We start from the raw sequence: 19646 nt of genomic DNA, 5'->3' as shown, positions 1-19646 counted from the left end.
AGGAGTCTCTCATCTCATCTGTGACTAAGCCCGTACACAATGACACTGGTTTATGTGTAGTAATTTATGTCAATCTATTAGTGATTCATCATTCTTTCATGGTCCATAACGGCTTTGCTGAAATGTGCTGTAGTGTTCTCTATGTTTCCTCAAAATCAATAAAATTGAGTATAAAAAAAAATTAAAACGTATTTTTAAATTAAAAACTATTACTATTAACAACTACTTATAAAGTAATTAAAATGTATTTAATACCCACCTTTACCCCTTTAAAAGTAAAAACAACACACACAAAATAAACAATTGCCCAAAATAAATATCAAATAATTAACATTAATTATCAACTATATATTAATTAGCACAAATTACTTCCCACCCTTTATCCCTTTAAACACCACAACACACACCTAGAAATAATTACACAATTACCACAATGATTTTTATTAATTAAATTACATTAACAAATTATTATTAATAAAACATAAATAAACTACTTAACACCCTATATACGAACTGGCTACTTCCTCAATACATTTAAATGAGGATCTAAGTGCGAAGGTCAAAGTTTTTGTCCGTGTGTGGTGTTACTAACTATGCTTACCCAATCTCTGATTTATCAAGGTCAGTCTGAAATCACGCCTCAGCCAAGGTCTATTACATGAGTTTACATGTTTGGCACTTTGCTTATTTTTGTCATTTTTTCCCATATTCCAATTTTGTTTCATTTGTTTTCATTACAATTTCCTCCTTTTTACTTAGATTGTTTTGTAAATATATTGTTTAGTATTCTAACCTTACTGCTGTTTTTGTTCTCATTAAATGCTTTCGAGCATTGCTCTTGGAAACTGCCTGATTCTTTACTTAAGCTCATAAATGTGTGTTTGACCAACCAATTGTTAAGTAAGTGGAATGCAATGGTGTGTATGTGAGCGATGCTGTGATATTGGAAGGCATGTCATTTTTTTCTGGAGATGAGTGTTAGTAAGCAGTGTTTACACATTGATGATTCAAGGGGAATCTTTACTAAAGTATTAAGTACATGTTTGAATCTGGCCGTATTTTGCAGGCTTGAGACTACGGAGTAGATTTACAAGCCCCTTGCACCACTTTTGCGTCACTTTTGACATGGAAAAGTGACGCAAAAGTGGCGCAAGGGCCTTGTAAATCTGCCCCTACGTTTATATAGTGATGCTTTCTTTTTGGCCACTAAAATACTCACTTACTTTACAAACACATCTCTGCATAAAGTCTTGAGTATAGCAACTTCATGGCCACATGGAGTCCTTTGTGCAATGTGTCAGAACCGGTCCTGGGGTTCCCAGGTTTTGATAACTTTATTCCCCAAATATGTCTTTTAAACTGTCAGTTCCCCCTCATGTAAAAGGAATAGGATGTAGGATATAATCGGCATCCTCAGCCGGTGTGAAGGTTTCCTGAGTGGAAGGATTCTCTCCCTTGACAGAAACAGGCTTCCTTATTTGTCAGCTTGTCTTTGGCATGCCACTTCACATCAACCCACCTGCTTCTCATACGGGTAGTGAATTCGTGCATTGCCCAAGGGCAAGCATGCTCTTAGTAAAGGCATTCCTCCCTTCTGAGTGGCAATCTTTCCCTTCCCTTGTATATTCAATAATTTAATCTTCACATTGCCTCCATTTCATGTTTACTCATACATTTTGAGATTTTAACTTAAAAATAGATTTGAATCTAGAATTCAATCTCCTGTCAGTGTGTTAACTATATGAGACTTTCTCCTCAACCTAAGGTATATTCTTTTTTTCTTGTTCACTTCCCCATCCCTATGCATCCATGTACACAATGGGACTATCTGCAGCCCGGTCTCTGTTTTTTCGAGCAGGGACCTCTATGCATGCATTTAGGTCATGCACAAAACACATGCAGAGTACTCTCATATTAAGCGGCACATTTATCAAAAAGTCACGCCCACAGCAGGCTTCTTGCTGTGCTGCATGATAGGGAAAGAATGTGATTTGCACTGAGTTGCGTTACTCTAGATTTAACAAGCCACTCAGGGCCACACAAGATGGCCTTGTGTAGCTTGATGCATCGCTCTTGCGTCCTGTTGCATGCTGCAAGTGAAAGGCAATTCTTTGCTAAATTTGGCCCTCGGTATGCACACCTGTTTAATGCTTACGTCTGCAATTATGAGCATCTACAGCTGTTTGCATGCACATATGTATTACCTATCACTATCATCCATATTTCATATTTTTCATATTAGTATTTATGAATATTGTTTCTTAGCAAACACAGACTACATATATTTAAGCCATCAGAGCACCACCATCACGATTTCTACGCACTAGGGGGAATATAACAATGTAACTCTGTATTGATCACATTTAATGTAGAGTAAATAATTGAGATGACAAATAGAATTTATGTTAGATGTTTGTAAATTGTGTCATAAAGTAAAGATTTTGGACTTATCATCGTCTACTCTCAAAACTCATAAAAGGTATAACTTATTTAAAGGAAATTACATTTTAAGTACTTAAATTGCTTTCTCTATTAATAAACTAAAGTGGTCCATAAGTTATTTCATGGTGCATAATAATAATTGATTTCCATAATCGAATTAGAGTGAGACTTTAATGCGGGGACTTTATTTTCGGAGTGAGAAGTAAAACATTTTTGTGCAATAATCTTGATATCACCAAGAACATTATGCAACAGCTATATGGGACTTCAATAGTTTTTTTTTGTACATCGATCTTTTCTTATATTTTGCACAAAAAGGAAAGTCATGACAGCGTATTATTGAGCAATAACATTGCCAACATATTTAGTCGAGTAGAATAACATAAATACCCGAGAATCTTGACCACTTGGGTTATAGTAGTGACCAGACCAGATCCATCTTAGCTATACAAACAACCAAACTCATCCTCCCTCATTAGCCAAAGACTGCACCAGCGAATCATGTTTATACTGTCATCACTAGTATTCATATGATCCAGACTTTAGCACTTATCATAAATTAACATCAAGAACATTCATGGAGGATGCGTGCCAGACGTTTTTTTCCAAAGCAACCAGTATGGAATCCCAAACAACTGTACGCGGTATGTTCGAATGACTTTTCTGCAAGATGTACCAGCCCACATTTACAAACATTCCACACAAAACAGCGCAGCAAGTGAAGTTGCTGAGCTGCATTGCATGAAAGAACTGTGCCATATATCTTTTTTTTTAAATGGCGCTTTTCTGCTCTGTCCCTGCTCCGGCTTACTTTGAGCTGCCTAGCTCTAAAGCAGGCAATCTTGTGTCATAGTTCAAAGGAATCTTTGTTATAGTCAGGATAGTTCTTGTGCAGTAAGGAGTACCTTCCTGCACACAAAATATCCTCATAGGTTTTTTCTTCTTTGTATGTGTGGTTCATATATAGCACACTTGCAAAGAGAAAATAACTAGGAAAAAAAAATATTTCTTTGTGAATATGAGTTTGCATCAAAATCCATGGGCGGATGCACAGGAAATCCTCCCTGACACAATGTAATGCAAGGCAGCAAATTGCACTGTAATACAGTTTTTTGCAAAGAAATGCAAATCACCATTTGCATTGCTTTGCAAATGGCAACATGGATTTTGCATCAGGTCTGTATCAACAAAGTGTTGCAAATCTGATGCAGAATCTTTGTAAATCCGGGCCTCAGTGAGGCCAACTCAGCTGGTGCCCACTTGAATTCATCTGTTAACCATTTTAAATATCGAACGCCTTCTGAGTCTTCCAGGAAATTGCTACATTTCTTTTAACAATGACCAACTCGAAGTCCACAAGCCTGCATTGATGCGTTTTGATTATAAACCATTTTATCTGCCCGAACAAGCATTAAGGAGGCTTGAATGAGATCACCTGACTTGAGACCTCCTGGATTAAGAGCAAAGTCTCTCTCCAGTAAGCAGCAGTTATTTCAGGACAGCACCATACATGTGAAAGAAGTTCACGCACGATGCTGCGAACATCTCAGGCAAGAATCTAGAGGACCCATATACATTTTAGTAACTTTGTATGGTGACAGGTACGTTTGATGTTTAGTCAAAAAAAGAAGAGGGGGACCAGGAGCTAGTTATGGTCCAATGTCCGTGCTCCACTCATGACAGTTAAATCAATGAGGACATTGTTCCCTGTTGGCGGTGAAACAAAAATAACGATCACCTGCTCAACATAGGTAGAGATAGAAGAAAGAGTGTAAAGGGGGGGTGGGGGAGAGAGGAGGAGAGGGGGGTAGAGGGAAGATGAAAAGAGGCAGAGAGAAATTTCCCCGGTCTCAAGGATCCAATCCCGAAGGGGAGGACTCTATGTAGCCTCTCGTTAGCCCTCACACACCCCGAGGGATGTCTTGCTTCATCATTGGGCTTGTTGTTGCTCCTCGTCGGGCCGGCGCTGCAATGCCCGACGGTCCCCCGAAGGGTCTCTTTATCGGAGGTCTTTTAAAGAGAAAAGCCGTAAGGTGAATGCGGGTATGTGGGCTAAAAAACAGTGAGGTGGATCCGAGAGGTAGGTGGTTGCGTGTGTGCAAGGTGTGTGAAATAAAAATGCCTAGGGGTGTCCAAAAAGTGAACTTTAATATTATGGAGCCTCTGGCAAAGTAAAAAGACCAAAAGGTCACGGGGTCACTAATCAGCGCAAGGTGCTAATGTGACTTTAGTAAAAGGTCGACATGTTTCACGCCTAAAAATGCCCGAGCCGGTCAGTGGCGTTTCAGCAGGACCAAAGAAGAGTGAAAGGTTGTGCACGGTGAAGACGGGGGTGCCAGAGATTGGAAGGGTAACCCACGTCTTAAAAGAGGTTAAAAGTGGTACGGGGCTGCGGGGTACAATGACCTAGTCAGCAAGGACAAGAAGAGCGTACCAAACTAGTGTAACCCTCGTGTTTCTGAAAAGGGCTTCCTAGGTTCCGCCGAGGCTGCCAGCACCCTATTTGGGTTGCGTCGGGGGCCGGCTCAGTCAGCACCCCCAAATAGGGTGCTGGCAGCCTCGGCGGAACCTAGGATGCCCTTTTCAGAAACACGAGGGTTACACTAGTTTGGTACGCTCTTCTTGTCCTTGCTGACTAGGTCATTGTGCCCCGCAGCCCCGTACCACTTTTAACCTCTTTTAAGACGTGGGTTACCCTTCCAATCTCTGGCACCCCCGTCTTCACCGTGCACAACCTTTCACTCTTCTTTGGTCCTGATGAAACGCCACTGACCCGCTCGGGCATTTTTAGGCGTGAAACATGTCGACCTTTTACTAAAGTCACATTAGCACCTTGCGCTGATTAGTGACCCCGTGACCTTTTGGTCTTTTTACTTTGCCAGAGGCTCCATAATATTAAAGTTCACTTTTTGGACACCCCTAGGCATTTTTATTTCACACACCTTGCACGCACGCAACCACCTACCTCTCGGATCCACCTCACTGTTTTTTAGCCCACACACCCGCATTCACCTTACGGCTTTTCTCTTTAAAAGACCTCCGATAAAGAGACCCTTCGGGGGACCGTCGGGCATTGCAGCGCCGGCCCGACGAGGAGCAACAACAAGCCCAATGATGAAGCAAGACATCCCTCGGGGTGTGTGAGGGCTAACGAGAGGCTACATAGAGTCCTCCCCTTCGGGATTGGATCCTTGAGACCGGGGAAATTTCTCTCTGCCTCTTTTCATCTTCCCTCTACCCCCCTCTCCTCCTCTCTCCCCCCCCCCCCTTTACACTCTTTCTTCTATCTCTACCTATGTTGAGCAGGTGATCGTTATTTTTGTTTCACCGCCAACAGGGAACAATGTCCTCATTGATTTAACAGGTACGTTTGATGAACATAACTTATTTGCTTGAAATGAAAGCCGGCGTTTCTAGAAACCTTCGGAATCTATTTTAAAATCTTACCCCAAACGTAGTCTTTCAGTTCAGTTCCCAGAAAGCACTCTCGTATTATGTGAGCCCCCCTGTACGGTAATTGCATGATAGCAGTTCCCAGGTGTAAGGATGCTCAAGAGTGCCTTGGATTTTGGGGGTCTTGATTTTGTACTGACCAAGAAAATTGAGTTGCATCCAATAATGCTCTATATCTAGAAAATGTCCTGTAGAAAAAGCAGTTTCCTCACATAAGTTGTGAAAAGATCTAAAAGATCCGAGGTAGAACAATTCACCTATTGGTCTCATCCCCACCTCTGTCCAACCTCTCTTATCATAACGATGCGCTCCTTAAATCTTGCCACACACCAGAATGGAAGGCGTAAATGAACTTGACCCCTACACTATGCGCCAATCTCTGCCAACAGTAGTGAACCACCAAAACTTCCCTGGAGTGCTCTTGATTAAAACCACAACCTCCCAAGAACACAGTGATTGTTGGTGTCCCCTTACGGCTGGACTCTCTCTCCAGAGTGTATCACCCCCTTTGATTCCCTATCCAAAGCATCGGCCACAACATCTGCACGGCCAGAAAATAGTACTCTGCATTGGGCACACCCATCCCACTACCATGCAAGGGGAGCACAATTCTACACATCACAAGCCCTTTCTGTCTACTGGCCCAAATTAGATAACATAATACACAACTCAGTGACAAAGACTCTTCACAGCACCATATCAACATGTGTCAAATGCTCCTTCTTGGACTGCTCACCAAGACTTCTCATGGTGTGCATGCTGCTTCCTTCTAGCCGAGTCTACCCGGTACATGCATGGCCATCAGAATCAGGCTGTCAGAATCCATGGTTGGATGCACTGGAACACCTCCCTGACACAAAGTAGCGTAACGCAGCACACTGCACTGTGTTACTTTTTTGGGCAAAGCAATGCAAATTGCCATTTGTGTTGCATTGTAATTAACAAAATGGACTTTTCGTTGGGTCTTCACCCGACACAAAATCTTTGTAAATCTGGGTCCCGGTGTGGCAGCTGGTGCCTGCTTTTCAACATCCATCAACCCTTTTCAAACCACGAGGGCCTTGTGAGCCATCCAGTACATTGCTACATTTCTTTTAACAGTGACCAACGCCAAGTCCACAAGTCTGCATGGCTGTGTTTTGATTTTAGATTTTTTTATCTGCTCTAACAAATATTGTAGATTAAATGAGATCACCTGACCTGAGACCTCCTGGTTTATGAGCAAGATCTTTCTCCAATAAGCAAGCAGTTATGTAAGGACAGCAACATACATGTGAAAATTGCAGTATCTCAGGGAAGAATCTACAGCGCCCATGTACATTTTAGCAGTTCTGTGTGGTGGTAGGTAAGTTTGATGGACATAATTTATTTGCTTGAAACTAAAACTAGAATTTCTAAAAACATCTGAGACATATTCTAAAACTTACACCAAATTTCCTCTCTCAGTTCAGTTTCTAGAGATTCCTCTCATTCTGTGTGAGCCCCACTAGTGTCTACTTGGAAAGTGAGTGATAAATATGCGTTCAGCATTGTAATTGCATGCTCCTCCAGATGTGGGCAATGTCTTCCACTCCCCCTCCCAATCCTGCAGCCGCAAGTGTTCCAGGATCTCCTGGCCGCCACCGAAGAACCGCTGCCACTATTTTCACTATGATCCTGGGGTGCCACCAACCACCGAAGTCATGGCAACCATATTGGATTTAGGAGGGGAGTCAGTGCAGGAGAATTTGGCGTTATACACAGGACCGGGCTGAAGGTGCGTGATGGGGGAGCCTACTCCATTGAGCTCCTGGTGACGCCCCCGTAATCCATTTGTTTTAGCTTAAACTGAAGCTTTCTGTTTTTTAATTTTTGCTTGTTAATAGTGTTTCAGTGTGGCCATGTCCAGTTGCTTACCCCACCTCATGTCACCCTGCATAACAACCCTTAGATAGGTAAAATATTTTGCCTGCTCCAATGGATGCTTATTCAGTACCATCGCTCCTCTAAAGGATCTATGGGGGTTGAATGTCCTAAACTTTGTTTTGGATACATTTATCTCCAAACCCCGCAGATGGCAAAAGTCCTTGAAGAGCGTTAGGGCTCGCTGTAGGCCGCTCGGTGTTTTAGCAAATAACAGCGTATCGTCGGCGAACATGAGGATGGGTATTTTCACACACCCCAGTATTGGAGCGTCTGTTGGATTTGCTTCCAAAAATTCTACAATCCCGTTGATAAAAATGGAAAACAACGTTGGCGCCATCACACAACCTTGTCTCACCCCCTTTTCCACTCAGAAAGGGGGGGTGACCTGGCCCTGGCTACCCCACCTGATTTTTGCATGGTTGTCCTCATGGAGTCTAGCTATAGGAGTTAATAATTCTTTGGGCATCTTCAGGTCTTGCATCACTCTCCAGAGTCTATTACGGGAAACAACGTCAAAAGCTGACTTTAAATCCACAAAGGCAGCATACAAGCTGCCTTTTTCTAAAACCACCGTTTTCCAGTAAAGTAGAGTGAAGCAAAAGGTTTGGTCAATGGTGCTTATACATGACCGGAAACCTGCCTGAAAGGGTGATAATATGTCCTACTCACTAATCCAGCCCTGGATTTTATTTAACACAAGGCGTCCCATGATCTTTTGTAATGAATCGATTAAACTTATTGGTCTGTAATTCCCTGGCAAAGACTTATCCCCCTTTTTAAATATTGGAATTATCTCCACTCCTTTCCATGAATCTGGAACCGGCATACCTTTGGCAATTTCATTAATTAAAATCAAGATATATCGGTTCCATTTGGATTTATTGGAAAGGAATATATCAGCTGGGATTCCATCGGGCCTGATGCTTTGCCACCCATCACTGTACCCAGAGCAATATCAACATCAGCTTCATTAAAAGTCGAACTATACATAGTTGGTGTATGTGAGCTCAAACATATCCCTATCATCTATACTGGAAGCGTATTGGGATTGAAAATGCATTACCCATAGATCTTGGCTTACATGATTTGTCGGCTCTAAAGGACGGCTGTCTCTGCCCCATTTGACTACATCCCAAAATTGTTTAGGGTTTTTACTTTCACACGCACTTTTGAGATCCGGCCATCAATTATCGTCCCAAAGTTTCTTAGCTGTCTCCTGAGCTTTCTTACATTTCTGCCTAGCAGACCGGACCTTGATCATATCACCTTCCTTAATTGCTTTCCCCAAGAAGCTACGCGCCTCCTTACAGTCCTTGTTGAACCATTTACTTCCCTTTTTATGAAGAGTACCTTTATTTATGCTTTTTTTGTAGAAGTAGCTACAAAGCTGTTTAAAAAATTCTGCATGAAATCCAATAACCTGCTCAGGTGGTGCCTTGTTAACCAGAAAATCTTCCAAATGTATTGTTGCATTATCAACATCTAGTAGGATCCTATCTAGGACTTCAGGCTTTGCTATTAAATTTACCCATTTCAAACGCCTCATGTCATTTGTGGGAACTAGATCTAAAGTTATCAATTCCCTGCTAGGGTAAATGGCATCTTTCTCTACCACTAACTCAAAAACGGCAGATAATGGATTATGATCACTCTCTATCCGCTCAATTACCTTCATGTCCTTTAATACATTCCAGAACTGACAATTAATCAGTAGGTAATCAATGCAGCTATGGCTAAAGCCATTGTTAAAAGTAAGGCTGGGCTCAGTGCTACGCTCCGGCCGCGGAGTGTGCGTAGCTTTGCCTACTTCGCGATCCGCAAAGTAGGCGTAGGGCAGGCAGGCTACGCACACCCACGGCGGAGCGAGTTGCCCGCCACCCGCCTCCCTCCCGCCCGCTTTTAAAATGCAGTAAGAATGATCCTAAACTTTTAAAAAACAAGCTTAAAGTAATTTAAATAACTTACCTGAGCTGCGGCGTCCCGGGGCTCCCTCTTCCTTCTCTAGCCGACTTCTTCCTCACAAATGCGCATGCGCGGCCGCCCGCGCATGCCCATTTGTCGCAACAATAAGAGCACCATCTCAAAGTGCTTAAACTTAAAGGTGCCAATCCCAAGCCGGTATATATGTCAAAAAATTGCGTCACGATAACTAAACCTACCAAAAATATAAAAATCCAATGTGCACCATCTTATAGTGTGCAAACTGAAAATCAATCAAAACGAATACTATGTATGTATGTATACAGAAAAAATTGCATCAAAGTGTGAGTGTTTGTATATTTACAATAATTTTATCTTTCTAATGAGAGTTATATCAGGATCAATGGTATGTCACACCAGTTAAAGGAGGGATGCAGGCTTTACAAATAAAGTGATACCTCTAGGTTCAAAAACCTGTATTTAATAATAAAATTGCATCTTTTTGTGAGATGTGTGATCTGAAGGAATGTTTTATTTCTTTACCTTTTTCTGCAGATTGATACAAAGCCTAGCTCCTAAACAGGATAAACTGCACTAAGAGCATTGTACAAATTTGAGGAAATATAAAACGGTATGCTCTATTTACCACATATGGTAATTTTAAGATCATTCATGATACCAAGCTGACTGACTGAGTATCAAACTGAGCCTTTCGTTATTTGTAAGAATGGTCTCGGATGTGTTAAAAAGATTTTCCTACCTTATTTTTGAATATTAGTATAAGGTTTTAAGATCAGTGAAAATATACATATCCTAAAATCATGTTGTTTCTCTTATCGCATGTTTAGGTTGTGTGCAATTCGGTCTATAAAGGAGCATTTATCACCCTTATTATTTTTTCCTTTTTGGTAAGATTATTATTATCATTATTAATTATTAAAAAAAAATTCTTTATACTCCCCATAATAGTATTGTGTATGATATAAGTATCTCAACATGTTTATCTGCTCTTTTAAACTTTTGATACATTTCTAGAGAAGATTTTTTTGCCCTGTCCATGTGAATTGTAATACAGTGACCACTGTAGAAGTGTAGACTAGTTCTCCTCCTCACATGTCAAATCTGAGTGTCACTGACTTAGCGGGTTGACAATAAACAATGTTTACTTCCTTAATGAATATTGATTAGTTTTTTTCTTTCTACATAGGATATTTGATTGTCATTTCAGCAGGTTGACCAAAGATAATGTTCAAATTACAATATGTGCAACAATGCTATAAGAAACAGTGTTTGTTTGTTTGATTTTTTAGTGTATATATATTCTTTGTATATTTTTTGTATATAAGTGTTTTTTTACAGTTTTTTAGTATGTATATAGAATTGTAAATATGGCAATGTTTGTGTTTAAAACATATTATTTACTGTTTATACCTATGTCTATACTTATTTGTAGCCCTGAAGAAGTCCGTAAGGACGAAACGCGTTGGCTACGCAGATTTTTAAAGAAGAAATTAAATAAAGAATCTCGAAACCAGGCCTGCTGTTTGGATTGATATTGTTCAAATATACAATACTGTATTATATACAATGTTTGTTTGGTGTGCTGGATCATAGTGTTTTTGTTTATGACTCTTTTGGAGGTTTAGAGGTATTGAACCTCAGATCCTTAGCACCCAAAGAAAGCAATACAGACCTTGACCCTACTAAATGATAGGTGCAGACAGGATTGCCTCATACCTCATTGTTCTGTGCCAGGTCTACAGTCTTTTGGGTTACCCCATTTTTGTACCTGAGCCTTCATGACACACACATGTGAGGCTTTGTTTTTTATTGATCGAAATGTGGGAAATCTGTGTGGTAGGTGTTTTGCTATTCACCACATAGTCTGTAAATTATTGTCGCAGAAATATGAGGAAATTATTTTTATTCTAACCAAGGTTTAACCTGTGCAGAGAATTCTGGGTATTAAAAAGTGATGGTATCCTTGCAAGGCACACCACCCTGCATGCTTCCTGGGGTTTAGAAATGCATGGGATGTGTAGTGTTCCCTAGGTAAATGCATGTGCATTTGTTGTGTGAGTGTCTGCGCCCCAGTGAGGAGTTGGACTTTTTCTGAATATAAGAAAAAATCCAAACAGTATCCATGCCTCTCACTGGCTCAGGCAAGTGTGTGTGTGTGTTTGGGGGGGTTCTGCATGTGTGTGTATTTGTGTGTGTGTGAGTGTGTGCCTCAGCGAGAAGCCAAGTGCTGTTTGGATTTTGTCTAAGGATAAGAAATAAGAGAAATGCAGTGCTGGATTTTTGGAAGAGTTAGGCATGATGGCAAAGAAAAAGGACATATAAATTGACCTCAGTAAGGTTTGAAACAAAAGTGGACAGAGAATCTTTTAAATAGGGTGAAGACACAGTTACTTATTTGTACTATTTCATTTCAAGATGACTGTCAGCTTGCGACTTGAAACAACTTGGCAGCCATGTTGAAAGTATAAAATATAACATTCCTAATGCTTTGGAATGTTATTTTCTGTACATCCAATGTGGTCTACTTTTGCCTTGAGACGCTCCATATTGGCCATCTTGGACGTATATAACATGGTTGGAAAGCTTGGAGCACTATTGTCTACATTACAAAGATGGCCACAATGCTTCTTCTTGATGCAGAATTGCAGTTTTCTTGAATGTATATAAAGTAACATTACAAGGCGGCCGCCCGCCACTATTGGCTTGACCAATGCTTGTGCTGTGGTGGCAAAGCCAATACTAGCAACAGCCAAGGGCTATTATGTTTAAAGGCAAAGAAAGAGTGAAGAAGCTAGAAGGTGTTGAAAGAAGAGCAGGAAGCATTTTGATATAACTCACCTGATTTCGGAATCGCTATGTCTGATGAAACAGAGACAACCAAAAGTGCTACACGGAGGTTCACTATGAATAGGTTGAAGGAACTTTTCTAAGTTTGAAAGAGGAACAGAGAATGCATATGAGTTTACAAATCAGGATAATGGTCATGTTGAGAAGGCATTGGTCTGATTCGGAATCGTAATTTGCCAGTTTAGCTAGAGCTTGTGAAGAAGATGAAGATAAATAGAGTCAGTGGTCAAAGTATGTATGGTTGGTGGATTTTGGTTGGCAAAGAGTGAAGCTAGCTGGAATTCTTTGGAATAGATTATAACATGCAGGTTGGCACACCCAGTGCAGTGTAAAAAACATAAAATCATATGAAAACCAAGGGGGATAATTTAAGGTTTGATGGATGCAGATGTACCACCAAAAGTTGTCATATGTCCCATCAAATGCCAGTGTTTACAGTTCACCATATATAGTGTCTTTATCATGTATAAATTCTAAATATGGTTGATGGTAAATGATGGTGGCTGGCAGTTATCCACCAAATATTGGTTATTTGTCTATATCTGCCACACTCTAAATGACATCCTAATTATTGAAAGCAGTTAGGACAAGTCTAGTACATTTTTCCAAAAAGATGACAAGGACAGACATTCTAGAAGCTTGTTTCTGCTGTCCGCAAGTACCAGTGGTTTTCAAAGAATGAATAAGGCTATGCCCATTGTGTAATTTGAGCAGATGGCTGCAGGGGGAACCCACCGGCGCTCATTTTTGGGGACCTGGTAGATGAAAGACGAATTAATGTGAAATCAAAACTAGACAGCCTTGGTATCTGACACTCCCAAAATGTGGTATTCTGGCCAGAACGTTGGTCCCCAACACTTCTCCTTTCACAAATTATGCACTCACTGCATCAACCATAGAGATGCCAGAGATGGACCAATCGTCTATTATGCTTTGTACCTCTCTTCAGGAATTCAATACTCCTTGGTTTGCCTTCCAAATTGTTTAATGCATGTTTGATCACAGGCTGCTCATTTTTTACATCCGATTTTTCTAGAATAGATTTAAATACATAGTTGTCAAAAATGCCAATCTTCAATCAAAAGGAATATTGTTCGGTCCGCAAGTTTAGCCTGTGGTGGCAAGAGGTTTGTTGAATTGTATCAGTTTTCATGCTGTCAAAGTCTCCTACAACAGATTTTGCAAAGCAACGCACAATATGAATGTTTCTTGTTTTTTCCGCCTGTTTTCCATTATATGGAGGGTTATTGTGATCAATATCACAGCACGTGCTGCTATCACATTTCGTAGCTTCCACATGCCACATGCCGCTGGAAGCCCCGAAATATAAAAACAAGTCTTTAATTTAAACTTCTAGGCGGCTGAAGTATTGCAGGAAGACATGTGGGCGATAAGTGACTGTGGGGCTTTTTCAATGCCGAAAATAATGTAAGAGGTACAACATCCTGGAAGGGAACAGAATACTCAAACGAACACTGACATCCTACCACCTCAAATATTTTCTCACAGAGGAGACAAGAGATGAAACAAAATGCCATTGATACCGGTGAAGGAAACCATATGTCACTTTTTCTCTTGCCTTAGGGACACTAATGGCCTGTGACTGAAGCTTAGTGTGGTCCCATTTGATTCATCCTGTATTATTTTAAGCATGTTTGGCAATTTGCATGTGTCATCGGGCTGCAGTGTCAACAGGATGCACGTCAGAAAAGCAAGGGAAGGATTCGTCTTCTGAGCCCTTCAGCTTCTTGGCAGTGCTTCACAATATAGCGAGATGATGTTGGCTGATTTGAATCTTCCTGGGTTGCATTTCTTCTCATTTCAGGGTAACTTGGAGGCATATCAACAAGGGCTTTAGCTCTGCTTTTTTGGCTTTAAAAGCCAAAAAAGCAGAGATAAAACTAGCGCCCTATCAACAACAGGGTGCTAACACGCAAATTTGCATGTTAGCACCCTTTTACTCTACGCTTCCCCTTGCATCTCTAATGAGATGCAAAGGGGGCGTTCCAGAGTAAAATAATAGGAGAAATGTCGCTAAGCGACATTTCTCCTATTATCAAGAATGTCGCTAACCCTGTTAGAGACAAAAAAAGCAGCGCTAACCGCGGTTAACGCTGCTTTTTTACATCTGCTAATTTTCAGACTTAGCCATGATATCCTATGGAAGGAGGATATCATGGCTAAGTTTGTGAGTCCCTATCAACAAGGTAACGTGAGATTATTGCTGGGTTTCCAGCAATAATCTCACGTTAGCCTGTTAGCGTGAGGATTTTTATCGCTATTGAGATAAGCGTTGCTAATAGCACGCTATCTCAGCGATAAAAATTCACGCTAGCCGGCGATAATTATCCTAGCGCTAAGTGCGCTTAGAGATAATTATCGCCGGTTGTTGTTGATATGCCCCTTGAAATGTCAGTTGTCAGTAAGATGATGCGACGTGTAGGAAGCTCCTTTCTTCTGCTCAAGTAACCTTGTTCCAATGTGCTGTGAGTCTCTAATGCCTTAATGGACATTTAAGGCACTTATTCTGAGCTCTATGAACTTTTACTCGGCGTTTGATGCTGTATGACTATTTATTTATTGCTATGAATTGGGATGAGTATTTTCATTATACATATTGTGGTGCATTGCGACCTTTAATGGTTCAAATGAGCCGAAACAAAGTTTTATGATGAGTAAAGTTGAGTGATATCGCAGGAGAAATCACTGCACAACTATGAGCTATTCCCAAGGTCGCAGGAATTATGTGGCAGGGGATGGTCAAATTAAGGCAGGGTTGGCTAAATTATATAGTGATAAAAGGGAAATTATGCGGCATAATAGTATTACTTCATCTTTTTGTCCTTTTTAGGTCGAGCATTTGAGACCTCTTGTATATAATTTAGTACATACTTCAGTACATACTTCTATGTGTATGTATTTTGTGGGTCCTGGAGATCAGCCATAGGACGTGTCTGCTTCCGCTTAGGAACTTTTTTTTCTGTTCAACTGCCTCTATTTAACTGTCTTGAAAGAAAATGACCAGCAGAGATCAGTAAAATACCAGAATTGCTTTCTGCTGAGGGACTTTCTTTTCAGAATCACTTTAGCATTCTCTAGATTCCAGACCATAGAAATTGTCTTCCACGAGGACCCGTAGACAATATTTTTTTCAAATCTTGTATTTTCAGCGATATGACAACCAAAGTCCCTGTTTTTATATTAAAAACAGAGCTTTGGACTATACCATTTCCTGCGGAAAGGCAATTTTCTCCCCATGTGTTCCATACTTAGCGTGTCACGCAAAGACCAGTAGATGTTTCAGCACCCAGGCTAATGTGTCAGCACCCAGGCTAATGTTCTGCATAGCTAAATACATATAAGGTCCCAAAGTCGAGACCGATTGCATTGCTTTTTACTCATGGTACCAGTTTAACAATCATATACAATGATGATGGATTATGTGTCAAATGCAGAAAATCCATAATTCTGTGGAAATCGCCACATTCGCTGAATCACATAATTCCAGTTGCTCTGGCTATACTAAATGACAGAAACTAACAGATAAACCCAGAGGGGCATATTAAGAAGGAACAGGGAAAATTAACGCTAAGGGGACTTAGCGTTAATTTTTTTAACGCCCGCTATCGCTGGATAATATCGCTTGGTTATCGTGTTATTAACAACGCTAATCGCCTAGGCGATAAAAAATCTAGCGATAGCGGCATTTTGGGAGGTTATCGCTGGCAATGCAGCGATAAAACTACAAGGAAAGGGATATCCTTGTTGATAGCTCATGGTGGACTTAGCCATGTAATCCACCTCCCATTGGATTACATGGCTAAGTCTGGAAATTAGCAGACGTAAAAAAGCAACGTTAACCGTGGTTAGCGCAGATTTTTTTGTCTCTAACAGGGTTAGCATGAAGCTTGATAATAGGAGAAATGTCGATTAGCGACATTTCTCCAAATATTTTGCTCTGGAACGCCCACTTTGCATCTCATTAGAGATGCAAAGGGAAGCGTAGTGAAAAAGGGTGCTAACATGCGATTTTGCATGTTAGCACCCTGTTGTTGATAGGGCGATATTTTTATCTCCGGATATAAAGCCCTTTTTAATATGCCTCAGAATGCTTTACTAAAATGAAAGTTGGAGAAAATATCCTCAGTAAAGGGCCTGGAACCATGGAACCACAGGTGGTAATGGACCTGGTAATTACAGGTCGTGGTGTTTTTGAAAATTCTGAGTCGAGCTACTCAGAATGGCGTGGGAATGTAGAGCAGACGTGCAGATACGAAGAAGTATTGGTATCTCCAGGACCGGCATTTCCTTTACAATTAACAGCCAGCTCCTAATTAGTGTCTGAAAGCAATGTCTTAAAGTCACCAGATTTCTGTCATAGATACAGCAACAACATTCATGTTCTGCAATGATCAAGAATGTCATAATCGTATATCCATTATCTTTTTTTAAATAAGTAAAACCTTTTAAGAGACTCCTAATGCATATATTTAATTATATTTGGTCATTTCGTGGTAGGAACTAACATGGATTAATCACGAGAATTGAGGCGAGGCTATTACATAAGCTGCACATTTCAAAAGGTAATTGCTAAGCCCCTTCCCCTTTGCTCCTATGATCATAAAAAATAAGATAAAGTACTGTAACAGAACACAACCACACTTCCACATTGCCCAAACTAAACAAGCATCAGCAAAGACAAAAAGAAAAAGAAGAAAAGAAAACAAGCTGCCGCCTAAGTGTGGTCACCAAAGGATTTCAATACAAACTTTACATTTAACCAAAATACCCGAGGTAGCTGTTCTACCATTTTGTAAAATAAAACTCCCCTCAGTTGTGTCAAGCATTTTAAAGATTTTATTCTAATCAAACAACAGGAGATAACCCGTAGACCCAGTTGAGACCTTGGTAAATAGTATATGGAACAAGCAACAATGTCTCAACAGGTAATATTAAAAAGCAGTTATTAATGACATGCACAAAAAGTTGCAAAAGGAATAAAAGAGGGAGACATTGATAGTTACAGCAATAAATGCAAAGAGTGGTCTGTATGTGAGCAAAAACAGCGATGTATGATTTAGACAAATTGTGATGGCACTCTATTACATTAGATGTACACATAACCTGTACAAACTTGTGCACATTTGTGCTAGTGAGAAACAAGGTGAATGGTGCAAGTGACAAGTGAAAAAATAAATACAACCAGTGGAAAAGTGGCACAAGAGAAAACAAAGTTAACAATATATACAAAGGACTTGATGGTGGTTCTGATGTATTAACACAGAGTTTAAAGGAGAGAAGTAATTTCAAGGAACCACGAAAGTTGTGCTAAGAATTGCGCTAGAGAATCAACAGCGTTTCGACCTGTGTATTAACTGCCTTTTAATATTACCTCATGGTCCCCCAGAATTCCCTGGTGCACCAGCAATCAATTATAGGTGTTCGTTTTTTTTAATTTTTTTTATTCTTTTGTTTTATTTACATTTGTTTTTATTTACATTTCTTTTATTTACGTTTTTGCGCCATCCATCTACCACCTACCAGCCATAGTTGCACATCCTCACAACAGTATTCTTTTTTATGGATTATTCAATTTTTCCCTGGACCCCTGCCTGCCATAGAATAGACGCACACCAGCATTCAGTTTTTTAAGCATTATGCAGTTTTCCCCTGCACCTCCCTGACTGTCACAGGTATCTCCCTTAGATGCTCACAAAGTAAACAGTTACATCTCTATGTTGTTATCCTGATTGGAAATTCAATATTATGCTCTGGTGGTGTAGTTTGACTTTGAAATGCACTGTTCCCGGTAAATATTTAGGATAATAATGATAACTTAAGTAACACATTAAATTACATTGTCTGTACTAATTTAACTGCAGCAATCCCATGTTTCAATAAAAAATGTTCTTGCTTGTTTTCTTTAGGATGCACAAGAAACATCACCCACAGTACTGCCAGACAGTCATGTGAGTCCTCCAATCTCTTACACCTGTGCAGCTAAGTGGTACTACCAACTGACATCTTCAAGATGGCCCCAAAGAAATGTGCTGCCAAGAAAGTGGCCAGTAGGGAGAAGAGAAGCAGATTTCTGCCACTGGCATGGTGGCCCAAACCTTTTGCGGCAAACTTGTCTCTGCCACACTGGCCTCTGCGGAGCAAGCTGAGAGCAGCACTCCTGCATCAACGGCACCACCCCAGACTAAGCCAAACCCTATGTCTCTCAGTGAGGCAGCCACTGCAATTATGTCCATTCTGATGAACAGTGACATTGAATTAGATTTGTCTTTTTCGCAAAGTAGTACCCAATCATTGCAGGAAAGTGGACAACTGCTGCAGCCAGAAATGGATCTTACTGGAGTAAGAGCAGAACAGGAGGTTAAGCTTCTTGTTGAGTGAGAACCTCCTCTTTTACAACAATTGGTTTCTAGATCTCCAGCTAGAAAAAGGAAGAATACTGCAACGTCTTCTCCAAGCCCCTATTGTGAGGATCTGGACATGGATTGGGCCCCGGCTGAATCCGAGACATGTAGGAGAGGCTCAGGAAAAGGAACATTCCTGAAAGCCTTACAAATATGGAAGGGGGTGAGGATGAAGATGAGCCAGTCATTGTAGAAGCTGGCACAAAGTAGACTGACATTACTCTCCTATTCAACCTTCTCCAAGGGATGCAGCACCACCGCCTGGCACCTGGCATCCTTGGCATGGTTTTCTCTAGTCTTTTTGCCTCTGCCGCCCTTATTTTTCTGTGTGCTGGATTTCGTTTTTGCTGGTCTAGATGAGTTGGGCACTTTGCGACTGCTAATCAGTGCCAAAGTGCAAGTACTCCCTTTGTAAATTGTGAATATGGATAGGTTTTTCCTTGATTGGCTTGTTTGACCTACTACTAAGAACCTAGTACAGTGCACTGTCTGTGCCCAGGGCTTGTAAGTCAAATGCTGCTAGTCTGTCTGCAGCACTGATTGTGCCACCCACACAAGCAGCCTTTCAAAGGGGTCTCAGACCTGCCACAGCAATGTCTGTGCACAGTATGTACTGTCATATCGACCTTGCAAGTG

The sequence above is a fragment of the Triturus cristatus genome, chromosome 9, assembly GCF_964204655.1.
Source record: "Triturus cristatus chromosome 9, aTriCri1.1, whole genome shotgun sequence".
In the NCBI taxonomy this organism is placed as follows: Eukaryota; Metazoa; Chordata; class Amphibia; order Caudata; family Salamandridae; genus Triturus; species Triturus cristatus.
Note: the sequence above shows the minus strand (reverse complement) of the source record.